Below are 10864 nucleotides of genomic sequence, written 5' to 3'. Positions count from 1 at the left end.
CAAGTTATACTGGCACTGGCTCCTTAGCAACAAGGATCCATGGAAGATTGGGATCACTTTTAGGAACACGCTGTATCCATGCACTCTCCTTTTTTCGGGACGACTGCTGCCAACCATGAAAATCGAGACTTCACCGAGTTCATAGTGGGCTCCTCGGCAACAATGATCCCTGGAAAATCGAGATCACCTTTAGGAACACTCTGTATCTACACACTCTCCTTTATTCCGAATGACTGCTGCCAACCGCGCAAATTGAGAAGTCACTGTAACTAAAGCGTGCCTCTCTTGGCAGCAAGCATCCACGGATCTTCTAGATCAGTTTTACGGAACACGCTGTATCATCGCTTCCTTTCTCGATCAGTGCCGACTGATGCCAACCGTGCAAATCGGGAATTCCCCGATCACAAACTGCCGCCCCCATTCGAACAAAGCATCGATGAGCCGTGCAGGTCGGTCATTTGGAACACCCTGTATCCGCGCTTTCCGCCTCCGACGCGACGGGGACGACTGCTGCCAACCGTGAAAATTGAAAATTCACCAAGTTGATACTGGCACTGGGCTCCTTAGCAACAAGGATCCGTGGAAGATTGGGATCACTTTTAGGAACACGCTGTATCCACGCACTTTCCTTTTTTCGGGACGACTGCTGCCAACCATGAAAATCGAGACTTCACCGAGTTCATAGTGGGCTCCTGGGCAACAAGGATCCCTGGAAAATCGAGATCACCTTTAGGAACACTCTGTATCTACACACTCTCATTTATTCCGAACGACTGCTGCCAACCGCGCAAATTGAGAAGTCACTGTAACTAAAGCGTGCCTCTCTTGGCAGCAAGCATCCAAGGATCTTCTAGATCAGTTTTACGGAACACGCTGTATCATCGCTTCCTTTCTCGATCAGTGCCGACTGATGCCAACCGTGCAAATCGGGAATTCCCCGATCACAAACTGCCGCCCCCATTCGAACAAAGCATCGATGAGCCGTGCAGGTCGGTCATTTGGAACACCCTGTATCCGCGCTTTCCGCCTCCGACGCGACGGGGACGACTGCTGCCAACCGTGAAAATTGAAAATTCACCAAGTTGATACTGGCACTGGGCTCCTTAGCAACAAGGATCCGTGGAAGATTGGGATCACTTTTAGGAACACGCTGTATCCGTCGCACTCTCCTTTTTTCGGGACGACTGCTGCCAACCATGAAAATCGAGACTTCACCGAGTTCATAGTGGGCTCCTGGGCAACAAGGATCCCTGGAAAATCGAGATCACCTTTAGGAACACTCTGTATCTACACACTCTCCTTTATTCCGAATGACTGCTGCCAACCGCGCAAATTGAGAAGTCACTGTAACTAAAGCGTGCCTCTCTTGGCAGCAAGCATCCAAGGATCTTCTAGATCAGTTTTACGGAACACGCTGTATCATCGCTTCCTTTCTCGATCAGTGCCGACTGATGCCAACCGTGCAAATCGGGAATTCCCCGATCACAAACTGCCGCCCCCATTCGAACAAAGCATCGATGAGCCGTGCAGGTCGGTCATTTGGAACACCCTGTATCCGCGCTTTCCGCCTCCGACGCGACGGGGACGACTGCTGCCAACCGTGAAAATTGAAAATTCACCAAGTTGATACTTGCACTGGGCTCCTTAGCAACAAGGATCCGTGGAAGATTGGGATCACTTTTAGGAACACGCTGTATCCACGCACTCTCCTTTTTTCGGGACGACTGCTGCCAACCATGAAAATCGAGACTTCACCGAGTTCATAGTGGGCTCCTGGGCAACAAGGATCCCTGGAAAATCGAGATCACCTTTAGAAACACTCTGTATCTACACACTCTCCTTTATTCCGAATGACTGCTGCCAACCGCGCAAATTGAGAAGTCACTGTAACTAAAGCGTGCCTCTCTTGGCAGCAAGCATCCAAGGATCTTCTAGATCAGTTTTACGGAACACGCTGTATCATCGCTTCCTTTCTCGATCAGTGCCGACTGATGCCAACCGTGCAAATCGGGAATTCCCCGATCACAAACTGCCGCCCCCATTCGAACAAAGCATCGATGAGCCGTGCAGGTCGGTCATTTGGAACACCCTGTATCCGCGCTTTCCGCCTCCGACGCGACGGGGACGACTGCTGCCAACCGTGAAAATTGAAAATTCACCAAGTTGATACTGGCACTGGGCTCCTTAGCAACAAGGATCCGTGGAAGATTGGGATCACTTTTAGGAACACGCTGTATCCACGCACTCTCCTTTTTTCGGGACGACTGCTGCCAACCATGAAAATCGAGACTTCACCGAGTTCATAGTGGGCTCCTGGGCAACAAGGATCCCTGGAAAATCGAGATCACCTTTAGGAACACTCTGTATCTACACACTCTCCTTTATTCCGAACGACTGCTGCCAACCGCGCAAATTGAGAAGTCACTGTAACTAAAGCGTGCCTCTCTTGGCAGCAAGCATCCAAGGATCTTCTAGATCAGTTTTACGGAACACGCTGTATCATCGCTTCCTTTCTCGATCAGTGCCGACTGATGCCAACCGTGCAAATCGGGAATTCCCCGATCACAAACTGCCGCCCCCATTCGAACAAAGCATCGATGAGCCGTGCAGGTCGGTCATTTGGAACACCCTGTATCCGCGCTTTCCGCCTCCGACGCGACGGGGACGACTGCTGCCAACCGTGAAAATTGAAAATTCACCAAGTTGATACTGGCACTGGGCTCCTTAGCAACAAGGATCCGTGGAAGATTGGGATCACTTTTAGGAACACGCTGTATCCACGCACTCTCCTTTTTTCGGGACGACTGCTGCCAACCATGAAAATCGAGACTTCACCGAGTTCATAGTGGGCTCCTGGCAACAAGGATCCCTGGAAAATCGAGATCACCTTTAGGAACACTCTGTATCTACACACTCTCCTTTATTCCGAACGACTGCTGCCAACCGCGCAAATTGAGAAGTCACTGTAACTAAAGCGTGCCTCTCTTGGCAGCAAGCATCCAAGGATCTTCTAGATCAGTTTTACGGAACACGCTGTATCATCGCTTCCTTTCTCGATCAGTGCCGACTGATGCCAACCGTGCAAATCGGGAATTCCCCGATCACAAACTGCCGCCCCCATTCGAACAAAGCATCGATGAGCCGTGCAGGTCGGTCATTTGGAACACCCTGTATCCGCGCTTTCCGCCTCCGACGCGACGGGACGACTGCTGCCAACCGTGAAAATTGAAAATTCACCAAGTTGATACTGGCACTGGGCTCCTTAGCAACAAGGATCCGTGGAAGATTGGGATCACTTTTAGGAACACGCTGTATCCACGCACTCTCCTTTTTTCGGGACGACTGCTGCCAACCATGAAAATCGAGACTTCACCGAGTTCATAGTGGGCTCCTGGGCAACAAGGATCCCTGGAAAATCGAGATCACCTTTAGGAACACTCTGTATCTACACACTCTCCTTTATTCCGAATGACTGCTGCCAACCGCGCAAATTGAGAAGTCACTGTAACTAAAGCGTGCCTCTCTTGGCAGCAAGCATCCAAGGATCTTCTAGATCAGTTTTACGGAACACGCTGTATCATCGCTTCCTTTCTCGATCAGTGCCGACTGATGCCAACCGTGCAAATCGGGAATTCCCCGATCACAAACTGCCGCCCCCATTCGAACAAAGCATCGATGAGCCGTGCAGGTCGGTCATTTGGAACACCCTGTATCCGCGCTTTCCGCCTCCGACGCGACGGGGACGACTGCTGCCAACCGTGAAAATTGAAAATTCACCAAGTTGATACTGGCACTGGGCTCCTTAGCAACAAGGATCCGTGGAAGATTGGGATCACTTTTAGGAACACGCTGTATCCACGCACTCTCCTTTTTTCGGGACGACTGCTGCCAACCATGAAAATCGAGACTTCACCGAGTTCATAGTGGGCTCCTGGCAACAAGGATCCCTGGAAAATCGAGATCACCTTTAGGAACACTCTGTATCTACACACTCTCCTTTATTCCGAATGACTGCTGCCAACCGCGCAAATTGAGAAGTCACTGTAACTAAAGCGTGCCTCTCTTGGCAGCAAGCATCCAAGGATCTTCTAGATCAGTTTTACGGAACACGCTGTATCATCGCTTCCTTTCTCGATCAGTGCCGACTGATGCCAACCGTGCAAATCGGGAATTCCCCGATCACAAACTGCCGCCCCCATTCGAACAAAGCATCGATGAGCCGTGCAGGTCGGTCATTTGGAACACCCTGTATCCGCGCTTTCCGCCTCCGACGCGACGGGGACGACTGCTGCCAACCGTGAAAATTGAAAATTCACCAAGTTGATACTGGCACTGGGCTCCTTAGCAACAAGGATCCGTGGAAGATTGGGATCACTTTTAGGAACACGCTGTATCCACGCACTCTCCTTTTTTCGGGACGACTGCTGCCAACCATGAAAATCGAGACTTCACCGAGTTCATAGTGGGCTCCTGGGCAACAAGGATCCCTGGAAAATCGAGATCACCTTCAGGAACACTCTGTATCTACACACTCTCCTTTATTCCGAATGACTGCTGCCAACCGCGCAAATTGAGAAGTCACTGTAACTAAAGCGTGCCTCTCTTGGCAGCAAGCATCCAAGGATCTTCTAGATCAGTTTTACGGAACACGCTGTATCATCGCTTCCTTTCTCGATCAGTGCCGACTGATGCCAACCGTGCAAATCGGGAATTCCCCGATCACAAACTGCCGCCCCCATTCGAACAAAGCATCGATGAGCCGTGCAGGTCGGTCATTTGGAACACCCTGTATCCGCGCTTTCCGCCTCCGACGCGACGGGGACGACTGCTGCCAACCGTGAAAATTGAAAATTCACCAAGTTGATACTGGCACTGGGCTCCTTAGCAACAAGGATCCGTGGAAGATTGGGATCACTTTTAGGAACACGCTGTATCCACGCACTCTCCTTTTTTCGGACGACTGCTGCCAACCATGAAAATCGAGACTTCAGCGAGTTCATAGTGGCTCCTGGGCAACAAGGATCCTGAAAATCGAGATCACCTTCAGGAACACTCTGTATCTACACACTCTCCTTTATTCCGAATGACTGCTGCCAACCGCGCAAATTGAGAAGTCACTGTAACTAAAGCGTGCCTCTCTTGGCAGCAAGCATCCATGGATCTTCTAGATCAGTTTTACGGAACACGCTGTATCATCGCTTCCTTTCTCGATCAGTGCCGACTGTTGCCAACCGTGCAAATCGGGAGTTCCCCGATCACAAACTGCCGTCCCCATTCGAACAAAGCATCGATGAGCCGTGCAGGTCGGTCATTTGGAACACCCTGTATCCGCGCATTCCGCCTCCGACGCGACGGGGACGACTGCTGCCAACCGTGAAAATTGAAAATTCACCAAGTTGATACTGGCACTGGGCTCCTTCGCAACAAGGATCCGTGGAAGATTGGAATCACTTTTAGGAACACGCTGTATCCACGCACTCTCATTTTTTCGGAACGACTGTTGCCAACCATGAAAATCGAGACTTCACCGAGTTCATAGTGGGCTCCTGGGCAACAAGGATCCCTGGAAAATCGAGATCACCTTTAGGAACACTCTGTATCTACGCACTCTCCTTTATTCCGCTACCACCGCGCACTAAATTCCGAGGCCCAGCCTGTATGTTTGCGAGTGTGTGTGTGTCCCTTTGACGAGCCGCGGGTTGCCGCATCTGATCAATGAGTGGGAGAAAGATAGACGATAAAACGGCGGCTTGTTAAAGCCGATTGTGCTCCTTTGACGTGCCGCATCTGAGCATGAGCAATGAGTGCGAGAGAGAGAAAGGACAAAACAGCGTAAGGACCAATCCAATTTGAGCCTTAGTCCCCGTTTACGGCCGTTCTTTCCAGGGCTCATGGTTGGAAAGCACTCCGGTGTTTTTTCGAGGCACCCGGATTTGGGCTCGCCACTACCACCGCGCACTAAATTACGAGGCCCAGCCTGTATGCGAGTGTGTGTGTGTCCCTTTGACGCGCCGCGGGTTGCCGCATCTTATCAATGAGTGGGAGAGAGATAGACGATAAAAAGGCGGCGGATCAAAGCCGAGTGAGGTCCTTTGACGTGCCGCATCTGAGCAATGAGTGCGAGAGAGAGAATGGACAAAACAGCGTATGAACCAAAAAAAGTTGAGCCTTAGTCCCCGTTTACGGCCGTTCTTTCCAGGGCTCATGGTAGGAAAGCACTCCGGTGTTTTTTCGGGGCACTTGGATTCGGGGCCGCCACTACCACCGCGGACCAAATTACGAGGCCCAGCCTGTATTTTTGCGAGTGTATGTGTGTCCCTTTGACGAGACGCGGGTTTGCCGCATCCGATCAATGAGTGGGAGAGAGATAGACGATAAAACGGCGGCGGATCAAAGCCGAGTGAGGTCCTTTGACGTGCCGCATCTGAGCAATGAGTGCGAGAGAGAGAATGGACAAAACAGCGTATGGACCAATCCAAGTTGAGCCTTAGTCCCCGTTTACGGCCGTTCTTTCCAGGGCTCATGGTCGGAAAGCACTCCGGTGTTTTTTCGGGGCACCCGGATTCGGGCTCGCCACTACCACCGCGGACCAAATTACGAGGCCCAGCCTGTATTTTTGCGAGTGTGTGTGTGTCCCTTTGACGAGCCGCGGGTTGCCGCATCTGATCAATGAGTGGGAGAGAGATAGACGATAAAACGGCGGCGGATCAAAGCCGAGTGAGGTCCTTTGACGTGCCGCATCTGAGCAATGAGTGCGAGAGAGAGAATGGACAAAACAGCGTATGGACCAATCCAAGTTGAGCCTTAGTCCCCGTTTACGGCCGTTCTTTCCAGGGCTCATGGTCGGAAAGCACTCCGGTGTTTTTTCGGGGCACTCGGATTCGGGCTCGCCACTACCACCGCGGACCAAATTACGAGGCCCAGCCTGTATTTTTGCGAGTGTGTGTGTGTCCCTTTGACGAGCCGCGGATTGCCGCATCTGATCAATGAGTGGGAGAGAGATAGACGATAAAACGGCGGCGGATCAAAGCCGAGTGAGGTCCTTTGACGTGCCGCATCTGAGCAATGAGTGCGAGAGAGAGAATGGACAAAACAGCGTATGGACGAATCCAAGTTGAGCCTTAGTCCCCGTTTACGGCCGTTCTTTCCAGGGCTCATGGTCGGAAAGCACTCCGGTGTTTTTTCGGGGCACTCGGATTCGGGCCACCACTACCACCGCGGACCAAATTACGAGGCCCAGCCTGTATTTTTGCGAGTGTGTGTGTGTCCCTTTGACGAGCCGCGGGTTGCCGCATCTGATCAATGAGTGGGAGAGAGATAGACGATAAAACGGCGGCGGATCAAAGCCGAGTGTGCTCCTTTGACGTGCCGCATCTGAGCAATGAGTGCGAGAGAGAGAAAGGACAAAACAGCGTATGGCGTTTTTTCCAGGGCTCTTGGTCGGAAGTCACCCCGGTGTTTTTTCGGTGCCGCAGGTGGTTAAGTCCAGTCTTCTGAAGTTGGTAACGCTCGAGGTGTTCCCCATTTGGACGTATTTATGCTATTCGGAACTTTGTGCATAGGGTTTAGCGTGTAACATAGTTTCTATTAGCATATATACATTCATTTTAGGGAAAGGCCCTGGTGCGAAATTCTGCGGGCCGATTGTTCCAATTGTTAGACAATTCCGTAGACAAAGAGGATATACGGAGTAAGGATCGTTCCTATTTGCATGAAATGGTTGGTTCTTATAGACTACGGGAGTAAATTATCGACTGGGTTACTAATAAGTATGGGGTCGCCCGTGGGTTATCGTTAGTTAGACCTATGTCTTTTGTGCATTGCAACCATCCGCTTCCACCGCTATAAGATTCCTCCGTATCCTTTTATCTTCTTTGTCTATACCATTGTCCATCAATTTCAACAATCAGCCCGCAGTTTGATCAAAAAGCATGCCTACCTCTCAAAGGAAATAGCTCAAAAATCACAACGAGTGCATCAGGGTAGTGTGGCATCTGGAACACCCTCCTCACTTCACTACCTGCGAAGGAAATTAGAGTTGTTTGAAGCTTCCCGCCTCAAGAAAGATATTACGGCGCAGGTGAACATTTCGCTAGGATGCTACACAATTTTTAACATGGCTGACGCTTTCACGCGCAAATCATGAGGAGGCACCATGGTTTTTATCAACATAAGAAAATTGTGAGTGTAAAATCACCAGTTTATGGAATTCCGCCTTTTCACGTGTGTTTTGGCGGATTGGCATTGACTTTGTTGAATATAGAGAATTTGCATGTGTCCAAAATTTGAAGAATTTCGTATTTAAGTGGAAATTACTGAGTGGACTAAACACGAGAATACCGTTGCATGCAAGAGATACAGCCGCGCGAATAGACTTTTTAGGGGTTAAATGAAACGAAAATTACGATGGTCTCATTAAAAAAGTCTGAAATACACTCCTTACTGCGCAATTTGCGTTGTTAGGAACGCGCTTTTTCAAATTTCCCGCGTCTAGGGGCAGTTTTCCAATCACCGGAAACGAGCAAACGGCGGGGTCGGTGATTTCCGGAAGATGCCGAGTCGTTGTTGTTGTTGTCATTTTTTCCTTCAGTTTGTTTACAAACCCAACGTGATCTCTTATAGTGGTCCATGTACGCTTTATGTGGTAACGAAATCGATCAACTTTTAAATATCCAACGCAATCCTTCTACATTTCATTTCACGATATCACGAGCTCCGATTTTTAGGTTATGTTGTCAGTTTTAGTTGACCGGAAATAGCCGCGAGCTGCCGTTAGAAAACTGCCCCCAGACGCGGGAAATTTGAAAAAGCGCGTTCCTAACAACGCAAATTGCGCAGTAAGGAGTGTATTTCAGACTTTTTTAATGTGACCATCGTAATTTTCGTGTCATTTAACCTCTAAAAAGTATATTCACACGGCTGTATCTCTTGCATGCAACAGGCCCATTATCGGAGAAGATATGAAAAAGTGATCTAATCTGCTAAAATACGTGTGTTCAAATGGGAAATGCCGCCAGATGACGTCACTAGGCGGTGCATTTTCTCACTTTTAAATCTATTTTTATACTATTTACTATTAAAGATAAAAATTATAAAAAAGATTGCGAAATCAGCTCTTCAAGCACTTCCAGATGAAGCAATAAAAAATTTGCATGCAAATTCTCCATTGCGCGGCATCCTGGTGCGCAAGGGTTGCATGGAACGACTCCTCTTACAAAATGTTCAACCGTGCCGTAGCATCGTCTTTAGGGGGAAGCTTAAAAAATAACGCAGATGCCTTAGGAAAACTCTGAAATCAGGGGTGTATTTCAGACCTCCCTGGTTTGCCCATCGCGATATTTGAGCCATTCTCTATTAGAAATGACTCTTGTTTTTTCTTTAGCTGAAGTCTGCAAGAGGCCCATGAAAACAATTGATATTGTTTGAGTAAGGCTAAGCGTGGTATTCATGGTCGTTCTTGAACAGCTCCTTTCCTCATGAGGCCCCATTCGGTTCACACTATGACTAAACAAGGTTCAGGAAGAACTAGCGATAAGCACCCATTCCTGCTATGGCGTACGGAAATCTAGTGCACCTTCAATTAGTTGCATAGGCAACACGGCCGTACATGAAGGACGAATAGTTGCATCAACGCGTTGTAGTCACGTTATAGTCGGTTTGGTTTTGAATTTTTGGGCATTTTTTGCGCTTACGTGTTTGCTGTGTGCTCCTCTGAATGCTGGTGTCTACGTCGCGGTTCCGATTTTTTTGCCCTAAGGGTAGTGCTCTTTGTCGATTTTTACACGGAAAAAATTAAATTGCTGATTTAACAATTAAATTGCAAAAAAAAAGTGTGACTGCAATGTTTCAATGTAGATTTTACAAGAGAAAAATGCTACTTCAACCGCTATTGTAAGCTAATTTAACCACGGAGGTGGCTAAAGTAGCATTTTTTTGTTGTAAAATCTGCAGTCACTTTTTTTTTAGTAATTGAATTGTCAAATCATGCTCCGTGTATACAGCTCCTTACCTTTGGAGACCGTATTTAGTTAAAATTGTAACTAAGGGAAATTTAAAGAGGCTTTGGAAATAATATCATGAAAAAGACAATTTTTGCCAACCTCGTGTAAATCAAGAGTAAATCAATACTTTAAGAACTGGAGTAGTATTACTTGCATGGTAATTACATAATAAGACTAAGTTGCTGAAATAAATTAATTAGTATCCAACCTAGTAAATAGAGAAATCTGGCAGCTACTTGAGGACTGACCGACATAACGGGTGCTGCTCTCTAGTGGGATGGGAGATAATTACAACTTGCTTACTCCATATTCTCTTACATCAAGTGTGGTATCACGCCCAATTGAAGGAAAATCTTGGATTTTCAGGTGTCTATTATATAAGTATTAACTCACATCATCACCTTCCGGCTAAAGTATTAATAGCGCCATGCGATGTTTCGACGGGAGCAAGGGGAGGGGGCCTATGGCCTTGTTCCTTGAACCTATTTTTTTACTTTTGGAGGGCAGATATAAAATATTATCAGGGAGGGACGTACGCAAAATAATGTAAATTTACCGTCACATTTTTTAATGAACCTCCCCCCCCCTCCTTAAAGAAATCCTAGCCACGCCACTGCCGCCGTCATTTTATTTTTTACAGAGGAATTGTTCAACGAAGCTGTCCGAAAATTTCTCTGAATTTTCTTTGAGCTACTGATAAAATTCAGTGGAATTTTCGAACAGATTCAACCAACAATTTCTCTGTAAAAAATAAAATGGCGGCGGAAATTTTGGAATGCCGCGTGGCGCTTGTAATACTTTGACCGGACGGTGAAGTTTGGATCGTGTTAAGCAGAAAGGAACCAAGCCACAGCACCCACATC

Source organism: Bemisia tabaci, chromosome 10, assembly GCF_918797505.1.
Source record: "Bemisia tabaci chromosome 10, PGI_BMITA_v3".
NCBI lineage: Eukaryota > Metazoa > Arthropoda > Insecta > Hemiptera > Aleyrodidae > Bemisia > Bemisia tabaci.
Note: the sequence above shows the minus strand (reverse complement) of the source record.